The 22727-nt window shown below is 37.5% G+C and overlaps 1 long non-coding RNA gene across 1 annotated transcript in view; it reads right to left on the reverse strand.

Moving 5' to 3' along the window:
• Positions 1-2958: 2958 nt before the first annotated feature.
• The window catches only part of LOC135468868 (uncharacterized), a 53186-nt gene continuing 33417 nt past the window's right edge, over positions 2959-22727 (reverse strand). The window contains exon 3 of the long non-coding RNA XR_010444263.1: positions 2959-4715. This is a non-coding gene — a long non-coding RNA (uncharacterized LOC135468868). The remainder of the gene's footprint in view (positions 4716-22727) is intronic.

Genomic DNA, 22727 nt, shown 5'->3' on the forward strand with positions numbered 1-22727 from the left:
CCCCATCACAAAAGTGAGAATCCCTGAGTAAGAAAGGTGTGAACTGAAAACTTTTACACATTAGTCATGTAACTGATTCGGTGATGATTTTGCAATATTCCCCAATTTCTGCTGATGGATATGCTCTGCATCAGTCATTAGTTATATAGCATGGGTGACTTTATCTACCACAGATTTGTCAGCCGATGTATGTTAAGTATTGTCATATTGCAACTTTTTACGTATCTTCTGGGGGAAAACGTCATCTTTAGCTCAGCACCAGTAATTCTGGTTCACGTGGAAGTTTTTGAAACAGTCAAAACGGAACGTCAATTAACTGTAACTGATACTGTCCCCTTAGTAGAGTATATTGGGCCTACATTTCACTCTTTGCGCAATAATGTTTGAAAAAGCCCTTATTCAAATTGAACACTGCGTATTATGTATTGAATCATGGAGAATGTTAATTGAAATTTATATAACAAATTTATATATTAATTCAAGTAACACAAATCGCTTATTGTGTTAACGAACACCCTCAGTGAGCGATGGTGGAAGTTGAAGGCTTATTTCAGAACTTATCCATACACGCACTGTACAGATGGACTAAAGTGCTCAATTTAAAACAACAGAATAACTGCTTGTAACGTATGATGTAGGCCTACAAGTTCAGTGCTGTCTTAGTGGAATACCATGCTGACGGCACCAGACACGAAACCAGACAAACTACCAGACACGACACCGAACGGACCAGCACTTGTTCGATTCTATGATCTTATGTAGGTCCTACAATTCAGGTCAAAACTTACAACGTACGACCATTTCTCAAAATTATGGTACATGGAACTATGCTGTATTATGTATCAGATTGTAAAGCTTACAACTGGAGACATACGACTTAAATCATGTTTATGATATGAAACGATGCCCTGACATGCCCTGACATGCTCAGAGTACTGTTGCAGTAACTGTGCCAGCGCATTTCGGAGGGGTTCACTGGATAAAAAATGAGTCTTATTTCGAAAAAACCTGTCATGTAATTTGATTTCCTGAGCTGTGTGATTTACAACTTTGAAACTGTGCCCCTGAGAGCTGTTATAACCCTATTTTCCCTTAAAAGAATAATGGCCCATTTTGCATCGTCAACAATTTCCTATGTTGTGTTCCTTTTTTAAATATTTCCAAAATTTCGCACGTTCATCCTTTTTCTCACGACATTTATATTCTCTTATGTATTCGGAATATTGGCGATTTTGACGATCATAACAACTGGTAAAGTCAAACCCTGGAATCGGTAGATTGGAAATTAACTGATTAACTGTCGCTATTTTAAAGCTTTGTGATCATTAATTGTCTGTACAATCAAGGGCTAGACTATGTTGTTGTCAAAATACCCTTTCATATCTTTTATGACAAGTATGACAGGCGCCTGTAAAGTTTACTGTCATGAAGCATTTTTGCGCCGTGTTTTGTTTCATTAAAGTCAAATATATTATCAACCACCAAAACATGTCTTCTGAAGCATACAACTTTGGCAGAAATTATGATCAAAAATCATAAAGGGAATTTACAAGAGTATAAACAAAATGCCTTGGCAGTTCTAATCTGAGCTCACAGACTGTGGAGTACTGCACTTATATTTTTCTTAAATTCAAAACTCTGAGTACATGTAACCAGTTGATGTGTCCATGATTAAAAGTTTCTGCAATTATATCTTATAGCGTAGATCGGAATTATCCATATATATACAGCGCTGTGGTATATTAAAGTATATGAATACACTAAATTATTCATTCCTCTGTGAATAGGTAATTAACAAAATCAAAAGTGTTGATATCCCTCTCGTCATGTAATGTGGTATATTTTCATCAACATTAAATGTTCACATAAAATGCTCCATCTAGGGATGCCATCAATTTTATCTTTTGATTTTACAATTTTGTGCAGCATCTATGTAAACTATGGGGGCTGTCCAGGAACGGCCATAGTGTGCAACATCTGTATAAATTTTGGTGACTGTCCAGGAACTTTATGTAGTTCACTGTATGTAATTTCATAAGGCAATCTATATGATGGAATTTGCATTTGACTACAGAAGGCCTGTTATTAAGGTGTGTTACTGGCAATCATGTCTCTTTGACGTAATGCTCTTTCCAATTTCACACAAATGCGTGAGATTTCAAAAAGCGTAGCTGAAGTCATTCTAAAGCCAAGATTGACTCATATTCTGCGGGGATAAGGTGACGTTTGAAACATCAAAGCATTGGGCTTACAAAGGCTTTCAAAAAATTGTGAAGAGGACTAGTTGTAGAGTTAAGAAACAATGGACAGCTTAAACTCCTTAGTGAGTGACATGGGCATATGGTATGAATTCTAGAAGTTGCCATACATGAGTATTTTGGTATATTATTTTTTGTACACGTTTGTCGTCTGTCCCTCCCTCTCTTGCTGAAAATTATTAAAGAGATTTCAATGAGATCAGAGTTAATACTTCTTTAGGACCCATGTTTTGACATCTGGTCACACACAACCGGTGAGGTAGTAAAGGCAGTGTGATAAATGGTACATCTTCTCCGGTACACACAACTGGTGAAGTAGTAACAGCAGTGTGATAACTAGTACATCTGGTCACACACAACCGATGACATAACCTCATTGTGATAACTGATAAATCTGGTTACATAAACCGCTGTAAATAATAAAGAAAGTGTGATAATATCAATAAAGTGTATGTAAGTTAAGCAAAAGTAATCGTTACTTATAAAAGTTATGGTAGCAAAATTCTCTTCTGGGGAATAACAGTTGTTCCAGCAATTTGTGAGTGTTGGTGTGATTTTGTAATTTGTAACGTACAAATACAGCCACATTAGCACATGTTACTTGTACCTGAAGTTGCTTTCATCTTGTTTTTATGCATATTTATTACACTCTTTCTTACTTAAATCACTAATTTAATAACACATGATTCTATTTGCCTTAATAGAATATACATTCCATGCCACTTTTATACTGAAATCAGAACAATTTTTAACCTGAACCATTGTATATAAACATGTCAACTGTATTCAAAACAAACACTGAAATAAATAAATAAGGTGTAGATACAAAAACAGTTCATATAATAGAAGCATGGTATCGAATGTAAATCCACGTACACAAGGGTAATTGGAAATAAATAATGTGATGACATTGCCCTGAGAAAAGTACATTCTGTCTCTATGCTCAACACATTTTGTTTTCTTGTTTACCTGTCAGCACGTGCTTGAAGTAGTTACTCCATATTTTTCAGTATATAATTCAGTGTTAATTTCTATATGTTGTATACTTAATGGTGGGGAAGTACGCCAGTAACTCGCCAAATGTCGGTTGTTTGCCCCAAGCATTCCGTTTTCCTCCACACTTAATTCTTACCACCAATCGTATAAGTGGTAATTTTTGAATGTGGGTTTAAACAACAATCTAATTAAATCAAGTGAAAACTTTTAATGTGATTGCAGAACACACATATAAAATGTCTGGTAATTTTCTTATACCACCGATGTTACAAATGATTCACCATGGCTTCTGCAATTAATAACTATATATATATGTATATGCAATAAATATGTTCTGTACGGTGAAATTCTTTGAAAATATAACACAAACAACTAAATTTTGGAACAAGGTCTGCGTGGAAATCTATAATAATATGAAAGAGAAGCGTGTCGAAGGGAAATACAAAACCTGACGTGTCATTTGAAATTATGATATGCATTATAAAATTCATCCTGGCAATGTATACGGGCTTTATTATATTAAACGTTCAACACACAAGTCAAGGCTAATGTTTTGTTCTTCACAGAGCCAGGTCGAATTTTTCCAAACAACAGAGATATTGGTGTGACTGCGTACAGAGTGTGGCGCCATTTTGAATTGCCAAACCTTGTGGGAAAGGAAGCTATGGATCTGTGACTCTCGCTCTCAAAGAGAGGTGTAGAAAAGTTTAGCACTTCCTGAGTACGACGGCTAAAGTTGATTACCATTATCTAACATAATCGACTTGATTGGTTTCGAAACGTTGAACAATTTAATGTTATTTCCTGCGAAATCGATGAAGTTTGACCTAGTGGGACAGGCACGGACTACTTTCGGCACATAAATTATGTAAATGAGTACCCTGGCGCGTGCTAACACCCACGCACGCCAGCCCGGGCATATTGATCCGCCAGAAGCCCTTCCCGCCCATCATTCAGCGGCTCGCGCTAACATCAATGATGCTGCCCTCACAACGTGTAGCCATGACGACAGACCGCAGAAAACTAACCATTAATTGCTAACAGACACCTTTGGTTGCTGAAGCCTGTGCCCACCGGACGACATGTTAACCGCTGATACAGAAATTAGAGCCTTTCTCTTCAAAAGGACACTGCCCAAACTGCCACAGTATTTCGTTCAGTTCATTTTTAAACTGTTCCACTTTTGTCAGTTTTTAAACATCAGTTGTACAGTACAATGGTACCAGCACACTACTCGCAGACCGTGTGAAAAAAGGCTTTGATTTTCTTGGAAAGGCAGACTGACAATTAATTCCAGATCAATCGCGACGCCAGACGGAACATACGGATTCTACCTCTGCAAAGCTTCCCCAAGTTTGTTCCCGTACACGATAGGGATATTGTACACCCGAGAAAGCAGGTAGATCTCGCATTTCACCACAGGGGCACAAGTCTGGCCAAACCCATCACCGGATGTCACACCTGAAATATACAATAATCACTGTTTACAAAGGGAACAGAGAGAAAGCCACAGGAAACATGTTAACAAAATGTTAACTCACCTTAACAAAATGTGAGTGAATAATTCGCTATTACGTTAGATTTTCTTCCTGCCGCAAGTGTTAAGAAAATCACAATTCAATTTATACATATTTATGTATTCCTGACATTGGCTATCTCGGGATTTTGTAACTAAATCGAATGCAACGTACACGTTTTTAATTCCAAAAGTCCATTCAGTATATGGATTACAAGCAAAAATTACGTTCATTGACAAAAACAGGTATACTCCATTCACTTATAGTCAAGCAAAACCACCACACATATAAATGTACAAGTTTCTTTTCTATGAAAAGAGTACAAATTGTTCATATTTAACAAATATTTAATAATGATCTGTACAAACATGTTTGTACAAATATAGCACTTGAATAAGTCTAAATACGATTCATTTATTTATTTGATTGTTGTTTGACGCTATACTCGAGAATGTTTCACTTCCCGATGGCAGTTTTATGAGTGAAAGAAACCGCCGAGTGTTTGGGATAACCCTCCGAACTTCGGCAAGTTATTGACGAACCGTCTTCACATGTGCAGATTCTAAGGGTCTTTTCAAATCATACTTATCTTATAATTATCTGACATATGCAGCTTTTAGGGAGAATTCGAATTTTTTTCTAAATTTTAGCTCACATATACTCCCAAAAAGATCTATTAAATTTAAGTCTGAAAGTCTGATGTCTGAGTGAAGCCAGACTGTGTGTTCTGCTATTGCATCAGGTTATTCTGCTATTGCATCAGATTATTCTGTTATTGCATCAGATTATTCTGTTATTGCATCAGATTATTATGTTATTGCATCAGATTATTCTGTTATTGCTGCAGATTATTCTGTCGATGCATCATATTATTCCGTTAAATACATCTCACCTAAATTCTGTTAATTCAAAATGAAGGTTGTATTAGACTAACCAAATATTGTGTTGAATATGAATATTGTTATTACAACAGAAAACATTCTGGCATTTTCAAATTATCAGATTATTTTTCAGTGTATTAAACGGTAAAATTACTCGCAATTCTACCCATATTCGCTCCAGGTAGCATTTTATGACATTTCCGATGCGTTGTTTGCGAATATACAGCCACCCGTGTAAAACACAAATGCATCAAGAACCAAAAGTACGTCTGTGAGGTGGTAGGTGTTCAATACACGTGATACTAACTGAATTATGACGTGACCTGCAGCTCTTTGATACGCTCACAGAGAAACTATTACACTTCAACACGTTATCGGAATGTTATATACAATTTTATCGATTTTACTGTACTATAACAAATCATAAGATGATCTCATAACATAATACAAATAATCTGAATATTGCATATCATTTTGCTTTATGCTTTATCACATAATAATAATTTTTATCTCTCCCTTTGCGCGAGGGAGAAAAAAAAGTATTGTTATTAAACAAAATAATCAAGATAACATTGCAGTCGCGATCAACTGCATGGTTATATTATGAGAGGCGTTTCCAAATACTTTCCAGATTTTTTTTATTTCAAAAATAAAGTAAAGGCTTATATTATACAGAAAAAACTGTTCAGGAAGATAAGTCCATTTCATGTTTTAAGCATTTTATTCTGGTATACATACCGAGGAAAGAAAATACAAAACTTTTAATGATGATCACGATTTCTGGTGTGTTTGAAAATCTCAAAAGTCTGAAAGGTGAAATTTCAAATCAGGTTTATCCGTAAAAAAATTTTAAAGTCTCAATGCTTGTCCTTTTGTTTCTTAATCTCGAACTGTAATTAAAAAAATAAATGCTTGGTTTCAAGTGTATATGTTACAATTTTTACACTGCAAATACAACAATTCTGCGATAAAACACTAATACTGTTTCAAAAACATGGATGACTTGCCTGTATATATCCAGTATGAGACCTCTATCTTAAACACTTATAGAAATATTTGCTTTTTTGAAATGTATGTGCATTCAAAATTTCGTTTGTATTCATATATAACAATCTCGGTTGCGAAGTGACATATTGCTACCACCGTAACATTTAACAAAACCCATTTAATTGTTTTTTATATCTATACAGTAAGTACAAGGCATAACAGCAGGGGCATATATAGGAACAACTACATGTATACAGTAAGTACAAGGCATGCCAACAGATGCATATATAGGAACGACTACATGCATACACTAAGTACACCGGCATACCAGAAGGAGTATGTATAGGAACAAATACATATATACAGCAAGTACATCGGCATACCAGCAGGAGCATATATAGGAACAACTGTGTTTGTACCAAAAATAATAATCAGCCTTCTGAGTTCATAACATTAGCACACAAAAGTTAAGTGCAATCTGTCGTTCGCTCGTCATAGTACAAGATATTAAACAAAATAAAAATAAGGCATGCCAATTCTCAGGTGACAAAATAAAGACATAGCCGTTCTTAAACAGCATGGTAGCCAGAACAAACGAGAAAAATTCAGGTAAGAGTTTCGTATCGGGATTAAAATAGGATTTCATTCTTTTGCACGGATATCTGAAAGACACAAATAACTTTCACGAGGTAATTCGTATTTGTATGTATTGAATTTTTTGAATGATTTGTACCTATACTTTCCAATTCTTATGCAGTTTTTTTTATTCAAGACAATGTTTTTAAACGAAACATGCATTTCATCCGTGCGACGATTAATTCATTTAGAATGTACTGTAATATACGTAAATAACAAATTGAAACATCCCCTGTCGACTATGAAAGATGGGAATTCAAGGCCAAGGCAGCAAATACTCAGAGCTGGAGCGGTACTATCAAGCTATTCTTAAGCAGCCGTAACAAATACGAAAAAGAAAAAAAAAACGCATTCCATTTTCTCCTTGCAAATATAGTACACGGAAAATAACGGCCATTTTGAGCCGACATGCCATGATAAGACTTAATTTTAGAGATTTTTTTTAAATCCAGTGGCTTGCAAGCATAGAAAGAGACGGAAAAAGCAAGGGACTGTTATTTCTTTCTTGCACGGACCATGCGACTATTCACTGAGTGACACGTGATATGTTTGTCACAGTTTGACGTGTGTTTGTTGTGTTCAGTGAGCTTTAAGTGCATTATTTAACTTTCAGAAAATTCTCAGAATCTCAGAGAGTATTTTTAAAAAGTTCAGGAACATCTACCGATGTTCTCCATTTCCACTGATTACCTTCACAAAGTGGAGATAGGACAGGGGAAAGCGAGCTAACAGCATTGATACTATAGTCTGTTTCTTTTAGCGAGTCGACCGTATTCACCTGTCTGGAAAATAAGTCAAAACTACCAAAACTGCCTTTAGTCAGTGACACGTAACAACACAAGCCCTACACATGGATATGTTGAAAGTTCATATTCTTGCAAACAAAATGAATATAGAAGACTTTTTCTGATTCATAATGTTCAACTGTATTAACTCGGTTATTTTAAAAAACAAGGGCATGCTGGATACTGGGCGAAGCTCAGCCTGTTTTGACGGAGGGCGACACCAGTTACGTAAACTGCCATCGATTTTACTGTAAACCCTGTTTCTCACATTGCCATGTTGTTTGAAATTGTTTACACGTTTTAGTATAGCATAACCTTAATAAATAAAGTTTATTTAATCTCTTGTAGTATATGAACTCATGGTGGTATGGGTTTAGAGTTGGATGTTAAAAAGCTGGTATAAAAAGAACAATGCAGTCTACTGGCGGAGTGTAGGCTGTGTTACTGCAAAGAGTTTGTTCTAACCGCTTGTTGGTGCACCATTGTAAAACGAATCACTCTCCGCGCCATTGTCCAGCATGTCACTTGCTTTTGAATAACTGTGACGTCACCACAGGCAATGAATTCTTGCCGTCAAAACCAAGCTATTGTGAATTTTAAAAAAATCTAACTGCGTTTTCTTTTTCATAATACGGACATCCAACATGTCAGTGTGTTAAGCTTCCGGTGTTACGTGTCACTAAGGAAAGGCAAGTTGAGCAGAGAGTATGACCGATTTTGCATATAGCTGAGTATGGGCGACTGGTTAAAATAAACAGGCCATAACACTTTTGCGAGGACAACCCCCTGCTCGGATTGGAGTAGAATTAGTAGAGTACATCCAACGAATGACACGAGGCCACACATGATTCAATATTTTCTTTTTATTTACAAAGGAATTCTTGAAAATGCTTTAAATAAAGTTAAAACATTGAATTATGTATCGCCTTGCCCAATTTATTGGAGGTACTGTAGAAATTGTGCTCCAACCCGGGGATATCGTCATGAAAGTATTGATATCAATACGGTTAGCTCGTTTCGCCTGTACTTTCCCCGATACTCAACATTTTGTTATTACTCCCGAATCACTCAGCAGTAAAGTCCACTTAATTGGTTAGTTTATCGAAGATCTGTTGCAATGATGGCCCACAATCTGGTTTCTGAGAATTCACGCATCGTGGAGAATGCAAGTAGAAAAACGATTTTGATCCCTTTTGATTTTCAGGGGAAAATGAATTCCTAGGGCGTCCTTTGAAAGCTTGAGAGATTTTTCAAAGTTCATGATTTCATTTCATAAATCATCTCTCTCCACGATTATAGGCAGCTAGAGAAAAACAGTATTGAACAGAGGCCGAAACTCGCCTGAATCACTAGAGTGCGCCTTGTCGGTCGAAAATGCGCACGCGAAAGCTTGCGCACGAGGAGTCTTGCGCAAATGAAAGCCAAATTTCATTTGGTTACGTGAGTGTTGCTATCAGGGGTGATACAGCGATGATAATGAATGACACATAATGAACATAACTATGACGCCATGTGATCAGGTTGCCTCTAAAGCGAAGGCTTCAAAAGCTGTACTTCAAAACAGAGACAGGACAAGCCATCCACTGCACAGTTAATATCATTATCTCACAGTGTTCTGTCTGTTGCCACAGAGTATAAGGGAAGGGGCCAAGCATTGATCACCCTGGTGTCTGTATCTTGTAGCATTTAGGGTGTCATGTCTGGTGTCTACGGCCTGATGTTTCAATGAGGCCGTTCAGTTACAAGGAGACACCCTCAAGATATGAAGGAAAAAATGCTTGCGATGAGAAAAAAAGGTTAGGCTTGAATTATCCATAGGATTGAACGACGTCAATCAATCTAGACGTCAAAACAGATATTCGTATATAACAGACGTAAAGCAAAATGGACGATCCGGGTCAATAATCGCCAGTTTTCAAAACAATGTTCAACACAAACCACCGAAGAACCAAGAATGTACACCAAATAAGAAATTAAGAAGAATTCACGAAAAGACCAGTCAACATTTTTCAGCGATACGTACAGACACAAGGAAGACAAGTAGATCACACTACACCCTTAAGTTGTGTCATGAATTGTGTCACACTTTCTGTATCGCAAATCTTAGAGGTACTGCTGTAACACAACTGAGAACAATATACTCAGACAGTGAATTTGGGATATTCTGTGTTTATGGGTAAAAATTCCTATATTAGTATATGATTTTATATCGTATAAGACTTATATAAAGTGATGTCCAGATAGTACCAGGCTAATGATTGCCGTTTACATACAGTCACACAACATCGGATGAGAATTATTTCAAGTCATCATTAAGAAGCCAACTGAATTAGTATTAAACGTGTTTCGGATTTAATTACAGTATAAGAGGGTTGGAGACATGACTGAGTGCAAGATCATAACCATTCATCACGTGCATTAACATATTCCTTTAATTTGTTTTATCGGTGCTTAATGCCGTACACAAGGATATTACATTTATACGACGGCGGGATGTTTCACGTATATAACGGCGGGATGTCTCACTTAGACGACGGCGAGATGTTTCACTTATACGACGGCGGGATGTTTCACTTATACGACGGCGGGATGTTTCACTTATATAACGGCGGGATATTTCATTTATATAACGGTGAGATTTTTCACTTATACGACTGCGAGATGTTTCACTTATACGACGGCGGGATATTTCACTTATACGACGGCGAGATGTTTCACTTATACCACCGCGGGATATTTCACTTATATAACGGCGGGATATTTCATTTATATAACGGTGAGATTTTTCACTTATACGACTGCGAGATGTTTCACTTATACAACGACGGAATGTTTCACGACGGCGTGTTTTTATGACGGCGGGATATATCACTTATACGACGACGGAATGTTTCACTTATACGACGGCGTTACGTTTCACTTACACGACGGCGGGATCTCATGACTCCTCGTCGTCATATGACTGAAAAATTGTTTGGTACGACGTTAAGCCCCAAGCACACCCCAAGTTAAACCCAACACACACACACACACACACACACACACACACACACACACACACACACACACACACACACACACACACACACACACACACACACATATACACATACGGCGGGCATATTTTTGGGTACCTGACAAATGTCCTGACTGAAAGCCGCAGCCGGGACAGCGACAGCCCCAGAACGGTCTTCAACACCTGTTTCAACAATGTTATCATTAAGAAGACTGCCCTATCATCACCACGGCTATCACCTTAATCAAAGATCATCAGCTCCACCAGTCAATTTTTCATCATGACCACTTCTCAATATCAAAATTGCAACCACCTCAATGTATCTATAAAACCATCATCATGAAGAGGTTCCCATTATCAACGCTCCAATCATCTTCACGAGTGATCATAACTCCTGCCTTGTCTTGTAGTTAAAGCTGGTGGAGTAACTGTACAGTCTTGTAATAGAAAGTTGTGGCTAAATAGTCGTCTTGTAATTGAAAATGTTGACGTAATAGTCAAGTCTTATATTTGTAACTCTTGTCCATCGTTATATTTGATTTTTTTTTTATCTCACAGCGACCGCATTGGTGAGAGGCTTCTGGGTCACTACGCTGCGCTAACCAGCTAACCGACTGAGTCGTTATATTTGAAACAGATGGCGAAATAATTATGTCCTGTACTCAAACGGTGTAATAATCCAGCCTTATATTTCAAACCGGTGCTGTAATAATCCAGCCTTATATTTCAAACCGGTGCTGTAATAGTCCAGCCTTATATTTCAAACTGGTGCTGTGATAATCCAGCCTTATATTTCAAACCGGTGCTATAATAGTCCAGCTTTGTATTTGTAACTGGTGTTGTTATAGTTCAGCCTTGTATTTGAAACTGCCGCGTAAATGACCCAGTCGTTTATTTGATGCGTACATCATCAAATAAAAGGTCAATAATCTATGATATTTAACGAAGACAGAGAAGTGCAGTCTCTATTCATATATTGCGAAAAGCTCTATGCATATGGAACAGTAGGCGAATTATTTAAATCACAGTTCAGACCATCAAACCGGCAAACAATATCCAAATGTCGATATATTCAGGAGAATTTTATTGAGACATTACCAAACGTAGTATGCATGTAGAAGAAACTTGCGTAGTATATCTGTCCCATGGATGGCCAAATTTCAGAGGTACGATAAATGGGCAGACACAGAGAGCAGTACACGCTGAATAAACGCGCTAAATATTTATGGACAGGTCTAACCCTCTGTCCACTTTCCAATATCAAGGCGCCTCCAGCATCAAAACAAAAACCAACGGTCGAACTCAACAATGGCGGCCTTAAAAGCGACAGTAAAGTAGATTACATGAAAAAAGCGGACTCGACCGTGCAGGGAGTGGATGGAGGTTGTTAGTTTGGCTCTGGTCACATGTGAGATTTCTGTGAGAGTTCTCCCTAGAGAGGGAGCCCTCGCCTGTGGAGGTAAGGCAGTATGGATTCTGGGTGTCGTGGGCGGGAGAGAGGTCTTCTACTCACCTATACCCCGTGAATACATCTAAGGGTAGTACGTCGCTATTCGGGGCTTATCTCTGCAGCTGGGTGGGTAATGGTGCGAGGGGAGACCTACAAAATATTCGTTCACTTAAGGCCATCCTCCTAACCTCTTTCCTTACCCCTACAACGTTGTGATAAATGCCCCCGCTCCCCTCACCTTTGGCCTTCTCGGCCGATGGATGAAGTATACTTTGAGTCAGAAAATTCACTGACCAGCAACTGAAAGAGCACGAAGCGGGGGAAGACATAATTTTACACAACACACAACCAGCGCTCAACACAAGAACCTTCTAGAACGCCCCAAAATTAGCCGCGTGCGTGGCTATAAAAAGGATAACACTTTTTTTGTTGTCTTTCATGATAGTGGTTCTGCCAAATTCCTGTCGATTTATTGTCCACAGATCATCGCCCACGCTTAGGGAATGCAGTTTTAATAAATCGACTCGCAATGGCGTATACGGCCAACCCAAATATTGCTGTATAATGTAGAATAACTTATTCCTGAGCCTTACCCAAACATTTATATACCAGGATCGACAGCTCCAAAGGCACGGAATATCTGGAACCACAATTCAAGGAGGTGTACGTAATGTCCATACACATTAAAGGTACATGGTAAATCCTTAAATCTGTACATCTTTACGTCACTTACTCCAAAACGCCTTTGTATTCTTTCAGCTTTTGCCACTTTGAGGGTTAATATTTTTGGCTGGGAAAGTACCAATTTTATAGGCACTTAGTATCAACGCAGATTCTACTGGTCAATGTGCTCACGACATCAATTAAACTTTGCGTCGAAGTTTGATGACTTAGAGAAATACAAGTCCAACAGACCCTCATAGTGAGAAGGGTATTTACCATTTGGTACATGTGTACAATATCAACTAACTCTACATGAGGGCTCATGAATTTGAATTCATAGATTGTGGGATTAGAAAGTCGTTGCGGACAATATACCGTTTATCAATAGTTTGGCAGTGGCCTTATATAGATGATGGTTTGTCAGGTACTTTGTTTGTCAGGTACTTTGTTTGTCAGGTACTTTGTTTGTCAGGTACTTTGTTTGTCAGGTACTTTGTCAGTTATTCTGTTTGCCAGGAACTTTGTTTGTCAGGTACTTTGCTTGTCAGGTGTTTTGTTTGTCAGGTGTTTTGTTTGTCTGGTGCTTTGCTTGTCAGGTTCTTTGCCAGGTACTTTGTCAGGTACTTTGTCAGGTACTTTGTTTGTCAGGTGCTTTGTTTGTCAGGTACTTTGTTTGCCAGGTACTTTGCCACGTACTTTGTCAGGTACTTTGTCAGGTACTTTGTTTGTCAGGTACTTTGTTTGTCAGGTACTTTGTTTGCCAGGTATTTTATATGTCAAGTATTTTGTTTGTCAGGTACTTTGTTTGTCAGGTACCTTGTTTGTCAGGTACTTTGTTTGTCGGGTACTTTGTTTGTCAGGTACTTTATTTGTCAGGTATTTTGATTGCCAGATATTTTGTTTGTGAGTTATTTTGTTTGTCAGGTATTTTCTATGTCAGTTACTTTCTTTGCCAGGTACTTTGTTTGTTCAGGTACTTTGTCAGGTATTTTGTTTGTCAGGTTCTTTATTTGTCAAGTATTTTGTTTGTCAGGTACTTTGTTTGTGAGGTACTTTGTCAGGTACTTTGTTTGTCGGGTACCTTGTTCGTCAGGTACTTTTTTGTCAGGTATTTTGTTTGTCATTTACTTTATTTGTCAGGTATTTTGTTTCTCAGGTACTTTGTTTGTGAGTTATTTTGTTTGCCAGGTATTTTGTTTGCCAGGTACTTTGTTTGTCAGGTACTTTGCTTGTCAGGTATTTTGTTTGTTAGGTAATTTGCTTGTCATGTACTTAATTTATCAGGTACTTTGTTTGTCAGGTGCATTACTTGTCAGGTACTTTGTCAGGTACTTTGTCAGGTACTTGTCAAGTACTTTGTTTGCCATTTACTTTGTTTGTCAGGTACTTTATTTATCAAGTATTTTGTTGGTCAGGTATTTTGTTTGTTAGTTATTTTGTTTGTCAAGTATTTTGTTTGTCAGGTACTTTGTTTGTGAGGTACTTTGTCATGTACTTTGTTTGTCGGGTACCTTGTTCGTCAGGTACTTTTTTTGTCAGGTATTTTGTTTGTCATTTACGTTATTTGTCAGGTATTTTGTTTGCCAGGTACTTTGTTTGTTAGGTACTTTGTTTGTCAGTTATTTTGTTTGTCAGGTATTTTGTTTGTGAGGTACTTTGCTTGTCGGGAACTTTGTTTGTCAGGTACTTTGTCAGGTACTTTGTTTGCCAGGTACTTTGCTTGTCAGGTACTTTGTTTGTCAGTTATTTTGTTAGTCAGGTATTTTGTTTGTCAGGTACTTTGCTTGTCGGGGATTTTGTTTGTCAGGTACTTTGTCAGGTGCTTTGTTTGTCAGCTACCTTGTTTGTCAGTTATTTTGTTGGTCAGGTACTTTGTTTGCCAGGTACTTTGTTTGCCAGGTACATTGTCAGTTATTTTGTTGGTCAAGTACTTTGTTTGCCAGGTGCTTTGTTTATCAGGTACTTTGTCAGGTACTTTGCTTGTCACGTACTTTGTTTGTCAGGTACTTTGTTTGTCAGGTACTTTGTCATTTATTTTCTTTGTCAGGTACTTTGTTTGTCACTTACTTTGTCAGCCGGGAGCTGACATCGTGGAGTTAATATGTGAAACCCTTGTGTATATATTTTATGGTTAAGGTATGGAATTTTATTACAGAGGAAAAAAGCAAAATGTACAGTTCGGGGTGAGTGGCAATTTGACTTAACAATATCTTCACAAATATAAGGCGTAATGCAAAAGCGTGGTGTTGGCACACATACATTAGCAAAAAGCTTAAGTCTACGACATTTAAATGGATTAAATTGTATGTAGTAAGATCATTGCGACTATACTTTTGAGGGATGTAGCAAACAGTACCAACTGTTTACCGGGTCAGGCTATACGTGTAACGGGAGCTATACCTTTTTGAAGGAGGTCACTCAATTAAAACAGAAAAAGCTGCTGGACCCTGTTTAACAAAACCGTTTTGCTAATCCCCTAGGACACGGTGGCATCCCGAAGGCTTTTTCATTATAGACATTACTAACAAATAAATGCTGCTTTAAAAAGCTCCGTGGGGCCACCGTGGCAGTTGGTTAGCGCGCTAGCGCAGCGTAATGACCCAGAGGCCTCTCACTAATGCGGTCGCTGTGAGTTCAAGTCCAGCTCATGCTGGCTTCCTCTCCGGCCGTACGTGGGAAGGTCTGCCACAACCTGCGGAGGGTCGTGGGTTCTCTCCGGGCACTGCCCGGTTTCCTCCCACCAAAATGCCGGCCGCTGTCGAATAAGTGAATATTCTTGAGTACGGCTTAAAACACCAATCAAATAAATAAATAAATAAATAAATAAATAAAGAGCTACTTATTCCACAAGAGGAGTTAGATGTAGATGAACTCCATTAATGACTTAAAGCATAGACTTTCGTGTTATCATATATTACGAAATGCTGTCTACAAATGATTTGTAGAATGTTTGTCAGCATGTTGCTTTATGTCCGTGGCACTGACAATCACTGAATTTGTCAAAAATTCTTGAGAATGGATTTGAACAGCAACAAAGGTGGCGCTTTTTTACAAAACTCGTAAAAAAGGTAAAAGAAACACATGCACCCATGTTGTATCTGTCAATGCTGCAGAATCGTTTAAAAGGTTTTCCTTTGGGAAATTTTCGCCTCTACTACGCATCACCGCTATCATCTAATGGCCCAAACTTCCATCCATATCGGCGAATAACTATTTCAGTAAAGTTGCTGAAAGACACACGAAGAAACGCTGACAAAAATGTGACCTAGTCGGCGACGGTAATATATACATACAAATGGCCGCTAAAATCAACTGAACAAAACAGGGTATGAATTATTTATAAAAAATAAATAAATGAATTATTTCTCTGACTGATGATTCACCTGATATAGACGGATATAAAAGTCATATCCAGTATACTACAATTACTTCCCCTATACCCCAACATAGAAAACAACATTGTTTTTTGTTAGAGTAGTAGGCTAACCACTTAACCTCTGCGTGTCTGTATTAATATGTTGTAGCATATGGCGTGGGCAGATTGGCCACTCTCTCATACCAAGATTGATCTAAGAATAGATACATCCCCTGACACCGTGGGAAAAATTCCACCCTTGATTCACAATACATGAGTGGAAAGATAATTCGAGAAAGTGCGTGTAGGGGGAGGGGATAGTGGGTTAAAGTAGAAGATGGAAATACGGAGAAAGCGCCAGTAGGGGGAGGGGATAGTTGGTTAAAGTAGAAGATGGAAATATGTTCACAAATGAAACGTATGCTGTGATGTCAAAATATGGCGTCGTCTGCAATATGAGCTCATCAGTGGCATAGATATGATGTATATAAGTCACCAGTATATCTGATGATTAAACATAGAAGCATAAAAATTAAAAATGTATATGTATAATGATGATTTATCCATGTACACTTCTGTAAAGGGCACAGTTCATTTGAAACAGCGGGGAAAAAAGCCAAATTCTACATTGTATTAACTACAATTGAACATATTTTTGATGTTGCTGATTAAGTCAACTGCGTCAAACTGCAAAGGAAAATAAATAAATAAATAAATAATTTAAGCTTTCATAAGCTACACATAAGTTAAACCGGAACATATGATCGAAATGATGTAAACACTGCAGACAGCGAAACAGCACCTTAATGCTTCTGAAAAGCTTAAGATCCAAATAGTTGGCAAGAAAATTGTCAGAAACGTTTTATTAGGAAAAGATCAGTCACCTCTGTTACTCGTAAAAGTTAAATGCGAAGGATAGCACAATATTATTGACAAATATAAGATGTCACAAGCTGGGCTATATAGCGAAAAGAAATAGCACTACCTATCCTGATTAATACAACACATAACAGTTTACCATTCTATATCAACCCGATGGTTTTCGGTGAAACTAAACGATGCCTTATTCGAAAGAGAACTGCAAACTATATTCAAACTTTTATTTTCATTATTTATGATCTTCTTTTGACTGAATAAAATTTAGTGAAACGTTTGATTTCTAGAATGTGGGACCTAGGATCACTTGGTTCCACGACTACTTTCATCCGATACGCGGTATTTAATGTAAAAACAATATGTCTACGCGTACATCAGTACATCATGCAGTAAACTTCAACAGAATTTCTTTCAAAGGTGTAAAATAGAAGTAGAAATCTCGATGGTTCCGATACAGTTTTCAGTAGTCTATCGAATGAGGAAGCATTTTTTCTTTGTTTTTTCTTTGGGGTTTACATTAAATTGTATCAACGAGAGATGTCTTTTTCAACATGCCTTGTGTGACAAAATATAAGTTTAAACCATAATAACAATGCCACACGAGAATGGAACAACAGCTTTTGAATCAATAACTCCTATCCTACCATAAAGTCTTAAATATAAATTTCAAACATTTTTCATTTTTTTTATACATGTACACAGCACCTGCATGTGAGTTTAGCATCATTGACTACGCTTGCAACGCATTTGAGAATAAATTACGAGAAGTTAATTTCAGAAAATAAAATGACTGTAGTCAAGATAGCAGGATATTTTTCCATCAGCATATATGTCCTTTAAATTAATTCAAATTTTCCTTACAGCACCTTTACCATGATCATAATTAAACTCCTCTTTGACATTTCGACTATTTATTTGATAGTTTTTGAAGAATTGTTCTTTCAAATAATTTAACTGAGTAGTCAAACTATCATGAAACTATTTGAAAAGAAGATTTTTTAATTTAATTGCTTTTATCGTGTGAAAGAAAACCACATTGACTCAGGTGCTGTGGTGAAATGTAAGTGATGGAAAGCAAAAGGTAGACGACATTATGCAGAGATGTTCTATTCCAACGCGATATAGTTCACGATTTCATTGTTACCTACAAAGAAAAAAAAATAGTACAACCGCCACGTCGGCGTTTACCTTGATAATGTGAAGGTGGCTGGTATTGTCGTGGAAATAGGCCCTTCAGTTGGAAGCAAGCAATACATGGAAGAATAAAGATATTAACAATGAGGAATCATATACATGTATGGCGAAGGTGTGGAGTGACTCTACACTAAACGTTAATATAGGTTATATGTTTTCAAATCAGGGCCCAAGGGAAAACGGTTTTAAGACTGATCAGGTTAATCGGTACAACTACGTACTAAGTGAAACACACGCAAACACAGAATTCTCTCGAACCCTAGAACTACTGCAAATACACGAAATCTTACTCCGCCATGAGCATGGAAATGAGATCAGTTGTTCAAGAACAAAACAATGTCGCACCTGATAAAAAAGTCAAGCAGGTAACGTATGTCTTTATACAATGGAGAGAATATGTGCAAATGAATAAAGATGAAGAACGCAATCCTAACTTTCTAAATTACCATAGAAAATCAAGAAATCAAGAAAACCAACCGTTACTATATCCATTCTAACAACTGAATATATCCACAAATATGTGGTGATGTGTTCACTAAGTTTGTAAAATACATCTGACAAGTATGATTTCCAGAGTCAACAAGGTCGTTTTTAACAAGTTAATGAGTCTAAATTTATAGTTCAAAGTGAGAGGAGTTCTAGGCTACAATTTTTCAACCAATCCTACCTATAAGCGACAAGAAAACGTTGATTCTCAGCGATATCAACAAATCGTTAACGAAATACAAGACTATACAGATTGGACCCAGGTTACTTTTGGCGCAAGAGGTTCCCCATTTGTTGTTGAAAACCAGTGATCTCATTACTTATCTACGTGTTACTTCGCTAATAAGGTCTTGGAAGTATAACGCAGGCAACAAGACCTCGTCTTCGAAACGAATTTTCACACAAAAATCAGCCAGTGCATGCAAAACTCATTCCAACTCTTAGCCAGCCCGGGATCACATTTATCACGTGGTCTCATGCATAAAGTAATAATCGACCATTTGTTGATCATTGTATGTTAAATCAGATCAAATAAGTTCTCATAGAGCAACAGCCGGGTCAGTCCGATTCTCAATCAGTCAGTCATTATACTGAAAATTTGTGCACACTAGTCCTTGCATATATAGTTTGTTGTTTGAAACATTCCGTCTCTCGCCTCAGGCTGTCCAAGAGAGTATTTACAAGGGCGATCACTTCCGGTGCAACCTGTGATAAATGTCCGTCTAGCAAGGTGCTGTGTGATTGGGGTACGGGGACTAGCTGGTACTTATAGAAATCAGGTAGTCCTTAAGTCAAAACCTGCTCTCGTCGACATTACAGATAGACCTATAATGCTGTAAATCTAGGTCAGCATTTGGAAATAAATGTGGCAAATAAGGGAATGTTGAAGTGCCATCGCTCTTGTGTATATCTTCTGGAAATGTGGATCTATAAAATCGTGTTTGCTGTAAACAAAGATAGGTTTCTTATGTGGTATTTCTGTCCCAACTCTTACTACCCTGGACTGGGTAGGGACTTTGAAGACGCCGTCTGCGATAAGCTGTATACGACACTTCACTCACCGCTCCTGGGTTCAGAATGTAATTGGCCCAAGTGGACAGGTTCTGTTTCACTGGGTCACTCGCTTCTCGTCTAGCTACCTGCAATTAGAACCATCTAACATAACTGGACTGGCTTAACGTCTCGTCTTTGATCTGGCATTCTCTTGTAATGCTTCATTTTTATTGCGTCTATTTTCATGTATCCCGATTACCCGATTTTTCACTCGAAATTTCACGATTCACTATTCCATCAATTTGCCAAAGAAGAAGTGTATGCAGCCAGCAGTTCAAGTTGAATACAAATCTCTTATTTAAACAAGAGTTTTGCATGTATGGTGTTTGACTTAGCACATATGACCCTGCATGAAACGCATCAAATGTACTATTTAATTTCACAGAAAAACGTATTTATTGATAATAAATTAACAAAGATAAAACAACCCAAAGAGGGACTTGTTAAGCCGTGGAGATTATCTCAGTTTTCAAGAATCTGAAAATTTTGATCGATTTAAGATTTCAACCATGATAAGGTAGATTGCTTTTATTGTGATATTCTTTAGCGTCATCTAGCGGCGGAAAATGATATAACTGCTCATGACAAATTGGAATACGAAAGTAAGATATTTTGAGTGGTAAAACTTGACAGATAATTCCGGTCAAATATACCTTTCATGTACCAAATATACCTCTACTCTGTTTGAACTGTTTTTTTTTCCTCCAAATTAAAGCAGTATAGATACAGATTATTTCAAGACTTTGGTACAGATACAGATTTTATATCGGTCTGGTATTTCTTTGCAACTGACTCAGACGCTCACAAATGTATTAACTTTCATGAGAAACACAATGTGATATAAATGATCTGTAAAATTTTCTCTATCGAATGTGCATGTCCCTTCATTTTTAAATTCAAAAACAATCCTCGAATCAAGCAACGTGAAACTTTCCTCGTGAATACAGAAACACACCTCCCCCAAACTTCGAGGAAGGAGAAATGTTGGAAGTGAAAATCTCAAATAATCATCATCGAAAAACAAAGAACGAATCTAACGTTGTGATTTTTGCTGGGAGAGGTTGATTCCAAAATGACATCATGAACTTCTCAGTTGGAAAAGGTGTACAGAAGAATTCATTTTTAGATGAAATGGCATTCAAGAAAACTTTCACCATGACTTTCTGTGTCTATTTTAGGATCTATAGTTGGATGTCTAAAATCAGTTCAAACACTAAATTTTGCCCATTTTCGCCCGAAGTCGCCACTGTTCACACTAAGGGAGACATCGCGTACTGTGCAGTATACACTTTCGGTCATTTACGAGTGGTATCAATTAAGCAATCAGCATCAGGGTAATGAGAGACAACACAGGCGTCATATATTTACAAAGATAAATCTCCTGACGAAGTTTTGTGACAGGTGGAGTTCCACAAGGAATGACGTCAGTCAGAGCAAGAACGTCCCTGAGGTGAAGTCAGGCAAATTCACCAGAAATGACATTGCAGGGTGTAAAGAAACGCCCCTGAGGTGAAGTCAGGCAAATTCACCAGAAATGACAGGGCAGTGTTTAAAAGAACGCCCCTAAGATGAAGTCAGGCAAATTCACAAGAAATAACATCAAAGAGATTGAAAGACTTCCCCCCCCCCCCCCACCTTCCTGAGGTGAAGAAGAGGTGGAATTTGAAAGAAATTGAAAGAACTTAGTCACGCAGCACTTAGACGTTGTTGATAGATGACGTAGTGTGCTGTCATATGATGTGTAAGAACAAGGCAAAAATAGGAAAAATGACAACCAATTTCTTTCCGCACGACCATCCCATACTCTAAAAACAGTTTTGGTACACTATGTGCCTGATCCTAAGTTTAGGAAACAAGAAATTTTTTTCAAAATTACCTCTGAAGCCTTTCCGAGACCGGATATGGTGGATTTAGTCAAATACCACAATTGTCAAACCAGAAAAATAGAAATCATAAGATTCTGTATGGACATTTTCGCTCGTGACGTCACAGGGTGTGAAAGAAACTACTGCCTGACGCCCCTGAGGTGAAGTCATGCTATCGCACCATAAGCATGACTTCACTGACGAGAAAATTCTTCTTAAGACGGCCAGTCTATGAGAATGATCCGTTGTCATGAAAACCAGCTTAGACAGCATGGAGATAATCTAGAGAAGAAAGTCCAAGGTTATTATGTAGGAACTGTTATGAGACAGATGTCAATGGTCGAGGCCTAACTAACAATGAACTTGTGCCTTCTTTTTAAGGCGGCCAAAACAAATGTTACAAGATGGAACACATACAGAAACAGACAAGGCATGACAGTTTCAAAAATTACACAACAAGATCAGAACAGAAAAGGTAAATACGCCTTTCAACAATAAAACTCATAGTTTTCCTCATGAACTAATAATCAATGTGAAATTGTCCACATTTTTCATAAATACCGAGAAGAGTTTATCTTTTCCTTTTAAAACAGCACTTGATTTCTTCCGATTCAGAAGTAATCACAATCCTAAAAGTGGCAAAATTCCTTGTGAATCATTTTTATGATTTTTTAAATAATATTATACGATAATAAAATGAATATGGACT

This window comes from Liolophura sinensis, chromosome 6 (genome assembly GCF_032854445.1).
Source record: "Liolophura sinensis isolate JHLJ2023 chromosome 6, CUHK_Ljap_v2, whole genome shotgun sequence".
Classification (NCBI taxonomy): Eukaryota; Metazoa; Mollusca; class Polyplacophora; order Chitonida; family Chitonidae; genus Liolophura; species Liolophura sinensis.